This window comes from Molossus molossus, unplaced genomic scaffold (genome assembly GCF_014108415.1).
Source record: "Molossus molossus isolate mMolMol1 unplaced genomic scaffold, mMolMol1.p scaffold_m16_p_6, whole genome shotgun sequence".
Classification (NCBI taxonomy): Eukaryota; Metazoa; Chordata; class Mammalia; order Chiroptera; family Molossidae; genus Molossus; species Molossus molossus.
This window is the reverse complement of record NW_023425399.1, coordinates 27579243-27594295: the sequence shown is the minus strand read 5'-3', so window position 1 is coordinate 27594295 and position 15053 is coordinate 27579243. Positions and strand designations below refer to the sequence as shown.

Below are 15053 nucleotides of genomic sequence, written 5' to 3'. Positions count from 1 at the left end.
ACCCTGCCACATTTCTCACTAAAACATTGATCTGATCAAACCACTGCCCTCCTCAAAAACCTTCGATGGACCCTGGATAGTCTTCTCAGTGGTTAGACCATTGGACCAAAGGGTCACAGGTTCGATTCCGAGTCATGGACACATACCTGGGTTGCAAGTTCAATCCCGAGCCCCAGTTGCAGTCATGCGGGAGGCAGCCAATTGATGTGTCCCTCTCACATCGATGTTTCTCTCCGTCTTTCTCTCTCTCCTTCCCTCCTTTCCACTCTATCTAAAAAATCAATGGAAAAATATCCTCAGGTGAGGATTAACCAAAACAAAACCCTTCTATGGCAGGCCATGGCAGGTGGCTCAGTTGGTTAGAGCATTGTCTCATACAACAAAAAGGTTGTGGGTTCGATTCCAGTCAGGGCACACATTTAGGTTGCAGCTTTGATCCCCAGTCAGGGCACAGGAAGCCACCGGTTGGGAGGCAACCGGTCGCTGTTTCTCTCTCACATTAGTATTTCTCTCTCTCTTTACCCCCCCCTTTTTTAAATATGTTTTTTATTGATTTTAGATAGAAGGAAGGAGAGAGAGATAGAAACATCAATGAGAGAGAAACATCAACACCAATCAGCTGCCCCCTGCTGGGGATCGAGCCTGCAACCCTGGCATGTGCCCTGACCAGGAATCAAACCAGCAACCACTTGGTGCATAGGGAGATGTTCAATCACTGAGCCACATCTTCCTCTCTCTCTAAAATTATTTTCTTTTAAAATATCCTCAGGTGAGGATTAAAAAAAAAACACCTTGATGGCTCCCCATGGCCTAATGAATAAAAGCATTTCCCTGACACCTCCTCCCTGACCTCAGCTACCCTGCATCCTATACCCATCCACCAGATCCTCTGACTCCCACACCCAGACTAGTTCCACAGGGCCCAAAGTGGTCCACAAAATCTCATTCTGCCCAAATCTTACTCGGCCGGCCACTCCTCCAGGAAGTCGGTCCTGACTACCTTCGTTCACCCTCACTCCTTCTTCTCCTCCACAGAAGATCACTCCTCTGGTCCAATCAGGACCCCACCTCAAGTCTCACCGTGCTCTCTGCTGGTCTTTGTCCCCTTCCCTGGGTCCCTCCAGGGAACACTACCTGTAGCTATGTTAGTCAATAAGAGAACCCAACAGGTATTCAACTATCACAACAACCCTACAAAGGAAATAATGTTATTCCCGCAGTATAAATGTACAACCTGAGGCACCAAGAGGTTTAGTTTCTTGCCCAGAGGTCACAACCCCACTCTCTGAGATGAACAGCTGGGAGAGAAATTCTAGAGGGAGGAATTAGTAGGGGCAGTGGAGTGGGAGGCACTCCCAGAATCCCAAAGACCCAGGCCTGGTAATCGTTAGGTCCTAGGCACCAGAAAGATCCTCCCAGGTCTATTCCTCACCCACCCAGGGAAGCAGAGCTGTTGCCCTGAGAATCCAGAGCTGGCTCTGAGCCCCAGTGCCCGCCAGGGAGAGATGTCTCCCTCTGCAGTGCCCTTTTCTTCCACTGACTGTCTAAATGGTTCCCGTCCCACCAAATCCACCTCCCCCAGGAAGCTGTCCATCCATCCTTCCTTCCCTCCCCAGCATTTCTGAACTTGAGCACTACCTGTTTGTAGTCTTTCATGGAGCAACATATTTCCATGTCAGCTCTTCCCACCAGGTGCTTCCTGGTCGGTGGGATACTATTAGGAAGTCTTGATAGAGATAGAGATAGAGATAGAGACAGAGATAGATAGAGACAGAGATAGAGAGATATAGAGAGATATAGAGATATATAGATGATATAGATATAGATGATATAGATATAGATATAGATATAGAGATATATAATTTCCATAATCAAGTCATTTTGAGAAACACCAAGTGGCTTCTTTTCTGCAGGACTTGTCAGAGCCTTTAATTCTCTTAAAAAGCATTCTGGATCTCTCACATGGTGGTGAAGTGAATTTGCCAGTTTCTACCCTTATTTGTCCCCTGAACACTTGATGTTTCTCAGAACAGTCTTTGGGAAATGCCACTCCCTCCCACCCCCTCAGGGCAGCCTGGCACAGCAGGGGACACACAGGCAGACACTGGGCCCTGCAGTCCTTTTAGGTGTATAGGACATTTGGGGAATTCAGCCTGAGAGCCCCTCTTGGCATTGCCCAGGGCTGCAGAACCGTCCCACCTTAATTTGGGTGAAGTGATTGACTACCCTCCTGCCAGGGTCTAAAGAGACCTCATCTGACCAGTGCCTTAAGACCATACCCCAGGCCATGCTGAGCCTGGAGAGCAAAGGGCCTTAGGAGACCCCCAAAGCACAATGGTCAGTTCTTCCATACAAATTGCTCATTCTACTCCATTATTAGCATGCAAATTTTAATATTAAACCAAAATTAAAATGTATTCAGCTGCCATTCTAGGAAGAAGCAGTACCCTACCCAACAAACCCAGTGACCCTCTCCCCTGCTCCCCAGGGAGAGGATGAAATCTCTCAATTTACAGGAAACTGAGGTCTCAGAGGGGAGCAAACACTTGCCTGTAGTGGCCCAGCCAGGGGCAGAGCAGAGAGAAGCATCCGGGCCTCCCCACTTCCAGGTGCACTGAGGAGGGGGTCCCGTGGGAGAAGACCCCAACAGCAACAGTTCACGTAACCATTGGCGGTGGCTACGAGAACTCACAGGATGCTGCACCTGCTGGGGGATGGCTCGGCAGCTGGGGAGACTCTAGGGGCTTCCAGGAGATGTTATGTCTGAGGCTGAATCAGCTGTTTCCCCAATCTCCTTGGGCCAACCCTGGATGGAGGAAGAATGCTCACCCCAGATTGGCTACCCATAGGACTGGGCTCAGCTGTGGAAAAAGATAAGATGCCTGCATGTCACCCTGCCCTGGGGCAGTCACCTAAGACACCCTCCTATGGTCTTGGGAGCTCATCACTACCAGACACCCTGAAAATCAGGCCTGGTTCCTGGCCAGAGACCAAAGCCCCCAGAGACCCCTCACTTAGCCCCACTTCCCAGGACCCTACCTCCTCCACATTCTCCCCTATACCCTGCCTCCACCTCAGCCCCCACAGAGGCAGTCCCCACATCTCCGCCAGCATAGTCCTCAGGAGTCTGGACAGTCCCCTTTACCTTTTCCAGGTCCCAACTGACCTGCACCCATCCCTGCACGTGCCTGGCCTGAGTCCACAATCTAACCCTTGCTACACAAACATGGCCCATGGACCAGGCTGTATCACACCACCCAGAAGCTTGCTAGAAATGCAGAATCTCAGGTCCCACCCTAGACCTGCTGAATTAGAACCTGCATTTTAACAAACTTCCCAGGTGATCCACTGTACGTTGGAGTTTGATATGCACTTTTATAGACCACTGTTCTAATCAAGTCACTGTACCCAGGACCTATAACCTTCCATGGCTCCCCGGGGCTTAGTGAATCACGTCTAGACTCAGCAGCTTGACAGTCAAGGCTTTCTCCAACCGGCTTTCAACCCACTTTCCAGGCTTGGGCTCCCCCTCCACCTTGGGAATGCCATCCCCTCCTCTGTTGGCCAAAGCTGCTCAGGACTTCAGGACCATGTAAAAGCACTACCTCCTCCAGGAAGCTGGTCTGAACTGCACCTCATTACATCACACCCGGCGTGGCTCACTCCTTTCCTAGAGAGTGGGAATCCTGCCCTGTGTTCCCAGTGGTTGTAAACACTGGGCTAGGGCATAGGAGATGTCAAATGACACCTGAAGGGAACAAGGCCCCGTATTCAGTTGTTAAGAAGTCCACCCTCAGCTCCTGCCTGCCAGCCTCGGGCTCTGCCACAGCTTTCACCTCAACCCAGCAGACAAGGACTCGGGCAGCATGGATGAGCCTCCTGCTCACTCCCCGCCAGAGAAGGGCATTGCCCAGAATCAGGGGCCTGGTGAGCTTCCGGCAGCAGTGTGCTTGCTCTGTGCCTCAGTTTCCCAAAATACAGGCGAGAATGCCACCAAGTCTGCCTCCCTCTTTTCCTAGCTGGCTGGCAGAATCTGCCAAGATAGATGAGCACATCCCTGAAACTCTGAGGCTCAAAACTTGGAGAAAAGAGACTTCACCCCTGTGTGGTCAGCAAACCCCTGCCAGGCCCCTGGGAGGCCAAGTCACTTTCCCAGAGGCATCTTCTCATGACCAAACAGGAAAGCCTTGCAGGACAGGGCTGCCACACCCTCCTCCTGGCTCCCTCCTTCCTGGCCCAGTTCCTCAGGGCTGGTGTCCTATGGGAAGTCTTCCTTCATACTGGGTCTGCGAGAAGACACTCAAACATGTAACCTTAAGGAGTTCCCGGCTTCCACAACCTCTGGGGAGCAAAGGAATAAAGCCTCTCTAATCCCATTTTACAGATAGACAAAAAGAGGTAAGGACAGGCCCAATCATGAAGTGAATTAAGCTCTTTTCAGTTCCCATTTCTCAGGTCCCCCAGCTCCGCTCTCATGTTTGATCCAACCCTGCTCTGACCCCTGTTCAGGTTTCCCAAGGCCAAGTCTGAAGCTCTACCTCACAACATTCTAGATGGAATCCAAAACAGAGTCCATTCTGCAGAGCCCCTACCTGACCTCCCTGGGCTCCCCAGAGGCAGATGAAGAGGGCAGAGGGGTGATATTCTAATGGTGGCATCTCAAGCAGGCAGCTGTTTTAGTACCAAAAGAAGATGACTTCCCAGTACCCTAAAATCACAGAGTGTTTGATGCCCAGCGACTCAGCCTGAGCCCGAGTCCCTCCTGGAAGAAAAGGTAGGACATGACGTAGAGAAATTCACTGAGGGAGGATCCTTCTACCTTAGAGGTTAGGGCTTCTTTCCTACCTCCTCAGTCCCCAAGATATGCAGCCTGCATGTCACCCTGAGTCTGGAAGTGTAGAAAAACCATTTGTTTGTTAAGAAGGCTTCAGCTGGTGCCCCTCTGAGAGAGGTGGTAGACTGGGGTGGCTTACACCATGGATTCTGAAGCCAGTTACCTGGGTTCAAATCCCTATTCTGTCATTATTCCATTGTATGTCTGTGCCTCAGTCTTCCCATCTGTTAAACACAATAAGACCTACTTTTTGGAGCTATTAAGAGGACTAGAGCAGCAAAGTCCTTAGAATATTGCCTGGCACCCACTGAGTATAGCAGGGCCCTGGCCCAGCCTCTCAGCCTTTACCTGATTTCCCACCCAGGATGCCCTCCTTGCTCCCACCTACATTAGGCATGCCAGCTCAACTCTAGATCTGGATCCCTAAGCCCTATTTCCAGTACCCACCTCACAGTGTTACCTTGGTCCATCACCAGTCTGCCTGTTTAGGACCCAGCTCCCTTCCCTCCCAGATCTGAGGTCCCCTGGCTCTTGGCCCTCCATTGAGGGAGCACCAGCCACACAATTCCATTATCAGCTGAATCCTCTACGCAAAGAAGAAAGCTGTGGCCCTGGCCGGTTTGGCTCGGCGGTTAGAGCATCGGCCTGCGGTCCGGAGAGACCCGGGTTCGGTTCCCGCTAAGGGCATGTACTTCGGTTGCAGTTTGTCCCCGGCCCTGGTTGGTCGTGCGGCGGCAGCCACTCGATGTGTCCCTTCATGTCGATATTTCTCTCTCTCTGTCTCTTCCTCTCTCTCCCTCCCACTCTATCTGTACAAAAAATGCAAAAATGTCCTCGGGTGAGGATAAAAAAAAAAAAAAAGAAGAGAGCTGTGGGTGGAAAGACAAGGGTCTCACAGAGAAACCCCCCAGCCCCAGTTTGTTCCACCCCTTCAACTCCCTGCCCTCCAGGGATGGGCACCCACCAGTCACCCAGGGAGTAGCCTGAAATAAATCCCCAGCTGCCCAAACTGCTCCCATCTCCTGAGTTAGAGAACACCCTCCCCACACACACACCCATTAACCTAGCCTGGATTCCCACCAAAGAGAGCAAAGGAAGTCATTTATCTTCAACCCACACTGATTCTACACCCCCCAGACCCCCCAGTCTCCCCCTAGGCATACAGGCCTGCCTTCAAGACACTTCGTCTTTTCCATTTCCCTGTTTCACACCCCACTGGTCCCACAAATGCTTTTATGGAAAGAAAATAAAAACCTTCAGGGTCACTTGAGGTTGAAAGGCAGCTCCTGTGCTAACTGCAATGCCCACCTCTTTCTGCGTGGCCCAGCCCTGACCTTCCCACCTGGCTCCAGATTTCCTGAGCAACAGCTGTGTGCCAGGCACTGTGTAGATGCTCCAGATACAGCAGTGGGCCATTCAGTCGAGGTTCCAGCCAGATCGAGTAAAAAGATAATTGTAACAAATGTTTACGAACTGTGATAAATATAATAAAGAAAGTAAAACAGGAACTATGATGAATTATGGGGTAGGGAGAGGCCCTCTACCAAGACTGGGAAGGCACTTGAGAAAGGCAGACTTAAGCTGAGACCTGAAAAATAAGAAGCCAAGTCAGCCCAGTAGAAAACCCTGGAAGAACACTCCAGGCAGAGAAAACAGCATAAGCAAAGGCACAAGAACAGAAAAAAGCTTGGGGTGTTCAAGAGCAAAGTGATTCAGGTATGGCTGTTGGGAAGATTCAAAGGGACAAGATAAGGTAGGGGGGTCAGAGATGGCCAGATCATGAAGGGTCTCACAGGCCAGGGGAAAGCTTTGAAATGTTATTCCAAGTGCAATAGGGAGCTAAGGAGGGTTTTAGAGAATGAGATTATCTAATCAATATTTTTCTAAATACTTTTCTGTTCAAATCAATTAGAGGAGAGCAAGTGAGGACTTATGGAAACAGGTAATGACTATTACAGCATTCAGGCAAGACTTAAAAGGTGGCGTGGCCTAGCGTGGCGTAATGGAGTCAGAGCTTGAAGAACATGCCTCAGATTGATTTTGCAAAAAATAACCAAAAGGATTTGCTGTTGGACTGGTTGTGGGGATGGGGGCAAAGGGAGAAATTGATGCCACCTGGTTTCCTGTCTTTAAATCTGGGTGGGTTTACTGAGATGGGAAGGCCTGTGGAGGAACATGTTTGGGGAGTACAGTCAGGGTTCTGTGTTATCCATATGAAGTTTCATACTTATGACACATCCAGGACAACATAAATCATCACATGGGTGGTTGAATAGAGAGTCTAGAGGTAAAATTTGCTACTTAAAAGCATGAGAATGAAAATGATGTACATTTAAGATCTGTGTGTTTGTAAATTAATGCTTGATTTTCAAAGTCTTAAAAAAGAACGAGAGCTTGGAGTGGGGGGTATGTAAAAAGAAGGGAGTCGAGGGAGAGGACGGGACTAAGGACAGAGCCATGAGATCCTCCAACATTCAGAGTCGAGTGAAGTTGTCCCCAAAGATGACTAAGGAAGGGCTAGCCAGGCAGAGAAAGAGAAGAAAACCAAGAAAAGCCAAGAGAGATGATTGGTTCTAGAAGGAGAAAATTATCAACAAGACCAAGAGAGGTCAAGGAAAACCTGGACATGGGGGTGAGGAAATCACTGGAGACACTGACTGGCACAGAGAGGTGGGCAGGGCAGTGTCAGTGAAGTGGTGGGACAGAGCCAGGTCAAGTGGGCTGAGGAACTAAAGGGATGGGCTCCAGAGGGACAGGGACAGGCAGCTCTCGGAGAAGCTTTGCTGTGAGAAGTGGGTCTGTTGCTGAGGGAGAATGAGGGACGGAGGCAAAAGGGGGACTGTGAAATGTAGGGTGCAATGGAGGAGGGTGCCAAAGCATGTTCTTGCACTGTGTGAATAATCCAGGGGAAAGAAGCCACTTCTACCACTGGAGAGAGGGGAAGTGATTGAAGAATGGGGGACAGGGAGCAAAGCACCTTAGAACCCAAGTGGGGCCATTGGCCTGTGGCAGGAATTGGGATGTTTCATGCCCCCAACAAGACAGAAGGGGAGGGGAAGAGAGGAAAGGCAGCAGAATACAGATGTGGGGCCTTCACTGAACACACTTTCAGATGCACACCTATCCACACCTACCCTACTCTCCATTCGTGCCCACTTCAATGATCCCCGGGGCACCTGGCTTGTTTCGCTGCTTGGACAAGTGGCCCTCCCGCGGACTGGCACGGACTGGCAGGTTCTGCAAACAACCTGTGAACATATCTCACCATATGTGTCAGCCACAGGGCTTATCTCATCAGGTAGTACCCTTTCCTGGTGCTAATTGGGGGGGGGGGGAGTCCGTGGGTCCCTCACGGCTCCACCAAAGCCCCAGCCCCCACCGCAAAGCAGAGGCTTCCCTCAGTCTGTCTCCCAAAGTGAACCCTCCAACACACTACCCCTTTCTGAGCGTGGCTCTCGCCAAGCCCGGCACAACCGGTGAGCCCCTAGTTGGACCATCAGAGAGAGCTGCCCCCCACCCTGTCCGGCGCCCCCACCCCCCACCCCCAGAAGACCACCCGGACTCCCGCGGGGAGGGCGGCCCAGCCTCTCTCCCGGTCCCGGCGGTCGCCCCGGGCCCTTCTCTTCTCTCCCAGCGGCCACCCTCTGGGCGGCCCCAGTCGTCGCGGGGCGTCGGCGCCCGGCTTTGTCTGCGCCCACAAAGCGCGCCCGCCAGGCGCCCCAGGCGCTCCCCAGCAGCACGCAGCCCGCGGGGTCCGGCCTGCCCTCCATCCCGGCCCGCTCGCCCGGCCCGCGCAGCCCACTCTCCAGATCACCGACCCCCGGGCCCGACCACCGCCTCCCCCGACGCGGGCGAAGGGGGCGCGGCGCCCACCGCTCTCCGGGAGCCCGGGGAACGCCGCGCGCCCAGCCCTCCCGCCCGAGCGCCGCGCTGGCCGCGGGAGCCCGGGACCCGCCGAGCCTCAGGGGCTGCCCCGGGCCCCTAACCCTCCCGCGGCGGCCGCAGTCCCCGAGCGAAGACCGGGCGCCGGGGGCCGGGACGGGAGAGCGGGCGCACCGTACCTTTCCCTGCTGAGCCGGGGAAGTGAGTCTGCGGCGAACGGCGCTCCAGCCTCGTCCTCCTCTCTCTCCCCTCCTCCTCCGCCGCCTGGCTTCCTCCTCCAGCCGCCACCGGGACCGTAGGGGCCCGAGCCAGCCGCCGCGGCCTGTGTGGGGCCCCGCTCCGCCTCACGTCCCCGGCCCACCCCGCCCGGTCGGCTCCGGCCCGGCCCCCGCTCCGCCTCCAGGCGGGGCCGCGCCCAGCTCCTCCCCGGCCCCGCCCCGCCGGGGACAGGGAAACGGGCGATCTCGGGGGCTGAGGAGCGCGGTACCCCTGCCTCCAGTTCCGTGCTCCGCGCTCCCCACCTGGGCCCTACGCCCCTTCCCCTGGTCAAGCTGTGCGCCAAAGTCCCCACCCACCCCCGAAAGAAAAGTAGCCGGACTAGCCTGGCACGTCCTGTACTGGGCGGAACGTAGGGCCCAGGCTGCCTGCCAGGTTACCAGCAGAGCCGGGACTCGGGCCTCAGTTTACCCGCGGAGTTCGGCACCGCCCTTTCTTAAAGAAAAGGCACACTTCTCTCCTCCTGGAGTTGCCTTCACTTCCGCAGACCCTCCACTAGTCAGAGGGCTCGTCCCAAGGGCCACCCCCAACCTCATTTTCTCTCCAACACTGCTGCTGCACCCTCCACCCCACCCCCCAGCCTCCGAGAATCAGTCTCAAACCCGCAACAGCAATGGGTGGTGAGGCACTCAAATCTCCACAGCCAGTTTCTTTCAGCCCACGACCGTGAGTGGAAGTGGCCTCTTCAAGAAAATATCCTTGATTGGTACCCACTGCCTCATCCTTGATTTAACGAAAACCGAAGCTAATACAAGTTTGAGGGTAACTTTTATTTTTCTTTCTTTTTTTTTCTTGTAATCAGAATTATTTAGAAATTACTTATTTGTTTTTGTTTGAGATTCTACAAGCACTGCTCTGGTTCCTTGTACAGTTTTTCATTTGCTATAGTTTTGGGGGGGGGGGGATGCTTGGTCTCTGTAAACATCTTCAGGGCCTCCTGGGACTGGTAGAGATCCAGTCCAAGGGGTGCAAGCCTTCACTGGAGTCCAGACTACTGCCCTGGACTGTCTTTCAGACTGAGGAGGTGCCTCACCTAACCCAGACCTCACAGTTAACCCACCAGGCCCTAATGCAGAACATAGGCCCTCAGAGGACAGAGGTTTCCCTGCAGTACGGGGTTTTGATGCTCCTCTGTAGGAGGTTTTACCAGAAAGGGGACCTGGCCCTGAAGATCTGCCTAGGGCCAGCCAGTAGTGTGTGGGTTGTTAATTTCATGCAGGTAAAGTTTCACAACACAAGTCCAGGTGAATTTTAGAGGATATTCATTAAAGCTGGGAACAGTGAAACAAGAAAGGGCTGGGGAAATGAGCCTAGGCTGGTCTGCTTTGTCTCACGAAGTCAGAGAAAAGGGGGCCTTGGGGCTTGCCTGGGATGAGCTGCCACTGCCCATTGCTGCCCTGGTTGCAAGGCTCATGGGGACCATTAGAGTTTAGGAGATGCATACCTATGAGGGAAGAAATGGGGGGGGGGGGCGTAGGTGTGCTCCTGGGAAGGAGAGGGTTCCCTAGAACATTTGTTTGGAGGGCTTAAAGGCTGGGTGTTTAAGGGAGGTCTTAGGGAAGGATTTCAATAAAATACTCATCAGCTTTATGCTGGTGTACCAAAATGAGATTTATTCTCTTAACTTCATCTGTCCTTGAGTGTGATTGGCAAATGGCACTAATTGGGTTTTTGCTATCTGTCTCCCTGAGTAGGGTGATTTAAGCTATTTACCCTCTAGCTAGGGAGAAGTGCAAACCGTTTACTCTCAAGTGTCTCTGGTTTAGATAAGATAGGATTTACTAGATGGCTGCAAACTGCTGTTTAACTGTCTCAGTTTCCCTATTCTTCTTGTCCTGGCTTACTGGCCTGTCTCAGAGGGATTCGATTGGGTACCGGTGTTGGGAAAATTTCTCAGGCAAGAGGGGAATTTACATACAAGGCTCATCTCCAGGGATGGATATCTTCCTGCCACATGGAAGGCCCTAAAGAATTATATACAATTCAGCAGGAAGCTTATGGGTACTGATTCGTGACTCACTCCAGATTGTGGGCAAATGCCTTGCATGCTTGCTAGGGCAAGAACCTGTTCCATGAATCAGCATAATCTAAGGTACTGGGAAAGAGTGGATTAAACAGTCTGAAGGGATTTAGGGGAAGCAATCCCTATTCTGGCCAGGATCTAGCTGGTGGGTCTGGTAGCAGTCACACCATGGAACAGTCTGTCCTCCACAACAGGCAGTAGGACGTGTACATAGTGAATTTCAGATGAAGTTTCTTCTTAGCAGAAAAGGCCTTGTCGTTGTCCAAATGATTCCCTTCACCTAGAAGCCTTTCTCCCTGCTCCTGACAAACTCCTATGTCCCCTTGGAGATAAATGTTAAGTTAATGTCACACACTCCTCTGTGAATCTTCCCCATCACCAAGGAGGACAGAATGTTTATGAGTAGGCTCTCAGGATTAGATTTTCTGACTTTGAATTCTGCCTCCATGTGGCCTCTCTGTGCATCAGTTTAATTATCTGTAAAATGGGGTTAATAATACCTATTCCAAGGAGTGTTGTGACTATTAGAGAAAACCATTAATAGTCCGGCTGCTGTGGCTCAGTGGTTGAGAGTCCACCCATGCATCAAGAAGTCACCGGTTCGATTCCCGGTCAGGACACATGCCCGGGTTGTGGGCCTGATCCCCAGCGAGGGGCATGTAGGAGGCAGCCAGTTGATGTTCTCTCTCATCAATGTTTCTATCTCTCTCTCCCTCTTCCTTTCTCTCTCTCTAAAATCAATAAAAGGAATAAATAAATAAATAAATAAATAAATAAATAAAATTAATATATATGTGGACTTGACAGATTACAAATAATGGGAATCTACTCAAATTGGTTTGGTGTAAGCAAATAGGACATTTATATGCTCACATAACAGAAGACTCCAATAGTATAACTTACTTGGGTACCAAAAGGCTCAAAAAATATCATTAAGACTTTGTCTTTCTCTCCTCATCTCTCATCTCTTGATCCTTAGGGCAGCAAGATGACAGCCAGCAGCTCTACGCTGCACCTCACAGCCCAAGTCCTCACTTCTTTCAGCTGTCCCAGCAAAAAAATCAAGGTTACACCAAGTCGTCTCTGATTGGGTCACATATCATTGTTTGGGCCTGAATCACATGTCCAGCCCTGGCATTAATCCCGTCCAAACCACAGGGATGGAGAGTGAGGAAGGGCGATGTCAAAGTACTGTTCACAATTAGAAGGTGAATGGGCCCAGAGCTGTGTGCCAAGAGCACAGTAAGTATCACACACACAAGAAAAATTATTCATATACATATGCCATTGTTGAAGGCCTTCATCATGTTATATATATTGGCCAGAAACACTCTTTCCCAGTCTCCTTTGCAACTGAGGTGCTGGCATCATCCAGGCCTGAAGCCTGAGGCACTACTGAAGACTTTTTTTTATCCTCATCAGAGGACATTTTTGCATTTATCCTCAGATAAAGCGAGAGGGAGAGAGGGGGAAGAGAGAGAGAGAAACATCAATGTGAGAGAGACACATCAACTGGTTGCCACCTGCACGACCCTAATTGGGCCGGGGACAAACTGCAACCGAGGTACATGCCCTTAGCGGGAACCGAACCCAGGACTCTCTGGTCCGCAGGCTGACACTCTAACCACTGAGCCAAACCAGCCAGCACTCCACTGAAGATTTTCATGTGGAAGTAAGCAATGTGAGGAGATGGAAGTCACCCAGAATCCGTTCAGGAGGATGGTAGCGAGGACGGCACTGGAGGCATCTGGCTTTAGGGTCAACAGTGGTAGAGGTGCTGGAATACTTGCCAAAACACATTTCAGTTGTCTATGGCTACCCAAAACTTGGTGTCTTAAAACAACAATAATTTTGTATTTCTCACAACTCTTTGTGTTGACTGGGCTCAGCTTGACAGTTCTTCTGCCACATGTGACGTTAATTTACTAGGGACCTCAGCGGGAAGCTTGGCTGGGCCTAGAACAATGTAAATGACTTCTCCCTCCAGGTGACCTCTCCAGCAAGACAGCCCAGACTTCCTTACAACAGGGCAGCCTGGCTTCTCTGAGGGTAAAAATGGAAGCTGCCGAGAATCTTAAGCTCGAGGCCCAGAGCTGCCAATTCATGATTTTACCACATTCTGCTGGCTACAAAAAGTCATAAAGCCAGCCCAGATTCAAGGAGGGGGTAAATTGACTCCACCTCTTGCTAGGAAGAGTAGAGTATTGTATTAATGTGCTAAGGCTGCTACAACAAAGCCCCACACACTGGTTGGCTTAGTCAGCAGAAATTTACTCTCATAGTTCTGGAGGCTGGAAGTCCAACGTCAAGCTGTCGGCCGGGGTGGTTCCTTCCATGAGGGAGAATCTGTTCCATTTTTCTCTCCTGGCTCTGGTGGTCTGCTCACAATCTTTTGTGTTCACTGGCTTGTACATGCAGCACCTTGATTTCTGCCTTTATGCCTTCATCTTCACACGAGTTCCCCCTGTGTGCATATCCCTATCTCTGTGTCCAAATTTCCTTTTTATAGGGACATCAGTGATTAGGGTCCACCCTAATAACTTCCTTTTAACTTGATTACCCTTGTAAAGACCCAATCTTCAGATAAGGTCATAGTCTGAGGTACAGAACATCAGGACTCCAATATATCTCCAACGTATTCAATCTATCTGTGGGGGTTAGACATGATTCAACCCATAAAAAATGTACATGCAGCCCTGGCCGGTTTGGCTCAGCAGTTGGAGTGTTGGCCCACGGACCAGAGAGTCCCAGGTTCAGTTCCCACTAAGGGCACATACAGTTTGTCCCCGGCCCCGGTTGGGGTTGTGTGGGTGGCAGCCAGTCAGTGTGTCTCTCTCACATTGATGTTTCTCTCTCTCTCTCTCTTCCTCCCTCTCTCCTTCACACTCTATCTGAAGATAAATGCAAAAATGTCCTCAAGTGAGGATAAAAAAGAAATGCACATATAGGAATGAAAGGACTCTTTGGTAGGCATCTTTGCAAGTGATCTACCACAAAGTAGAAACCCCAAATTAATTCCTTTCTCTCTCTATTGTTTTTTAATCCTCACGCGAGAATATTTTTTCATTTATTTTTAGACAGAGTGGAAGGGAGGGGGAGAAAGAGAGAGAGAGAAATATCAATGCAAAAGAGACAAATTGACTGCTTCCCGCACAACCCTGACCAGGGCCAGAACTGAACCACGACCAAGGTACATGCCATGCCCTTGACCAGGATCAAACCGTGACTCTTTGGTCCACAGGCCAACGCTTTAATCACTGAGCCAAACCAGCCAGGGCTACCGTCTCTTATTTTTAAGAACAGATTCCTGGGGTAGGCAGGTTCAACTAGGGATGGAAGTTAAACACTTACAAGTCACCAGCATCAACAACCTTAGGTGTAACCTGTTTTTCTATCCTTTCAAGGTGGTCTTTGAATAGCCTAATTGGTGCAGAATGGATGAGAGTTAAACACTTTTTCATTGTTTTTTCCCAGAACAAGGGGGGATAAGTCAGGCTCAGGCACCTGACCAGCTGTGAGGCCTTGAGCAAGTTCACCATGTTCCCTCTTGTCATCCTTAAAATGGGTGTAAAGATAAAAGTCTGTCTCTCAGGATTGTGGTAAGTATTATAAGGAATAAAGGGTGTGAAAAGTGATGTCCAAGCCATCAGCCCCACCTCTAGATGTCAGTAATTGTTAGCATTAGTCTCTGCTACATTGATTCTGCTGACTTAGAGCCTGTTTTTTGTTGAAACGTTAGTAAAGCACTGATCACAGTCAGACTTCTCCTATGTAGAGCACTTCACAGTTTACAAAGCACTTCCACACACCCCATCACAGGGAGCAGGCTGCCCTGTGCTATGAGGGCAGAGTAACAAAGAAGTGCTTTAAGAAGTGTTAGTTACAGTAACGCTGGCTGCTATAACAAAGAGACCCAAGAATACAGTGGTTCAAACATAATAAAAGTTCATGTCTTACTCACACAATAAAGAGATGTTTCCTGTCCAGCTGGTGTGGCTCAGTGGTTGAGCATCGACCCATGCACCAAGAGGTCGCCGG

At 50.8% G+C, this 15053-nt stretch overlaps 1 protein-coding gene across 11 annotated transcripts in view; it reads right to left on the bottom strand.

Annotated features, from left to right (window-relative positions):
* SMOX (spermine oxidase) overlaps window positions 1–9039 on the bottom strand; it is a 53606-nt gene extending 44567 nt beyond the window's left edge. For 2 of the 11 annotated variants that reach the window (XM_036245542.1, XM_036245534.1), the window contains exon 1: window positions 8896–9039. The gene's annotated coding sequence lies outside the window, so the exon portion shown is untranslated. Of the gene's footprint in view, window positions 1–2550; window positions 2786–7968; window positions 8083–8895 lie in introns of those variants that run through there. The other 9 variants (XM_036245538.1, XM_036245535.1, XM_036245545.1 and 6 more) reach the window with 7 other exon arrangements.
* Between the last annotated feature and the right edge of the window lie 6014 nt (window positions 9040–15053).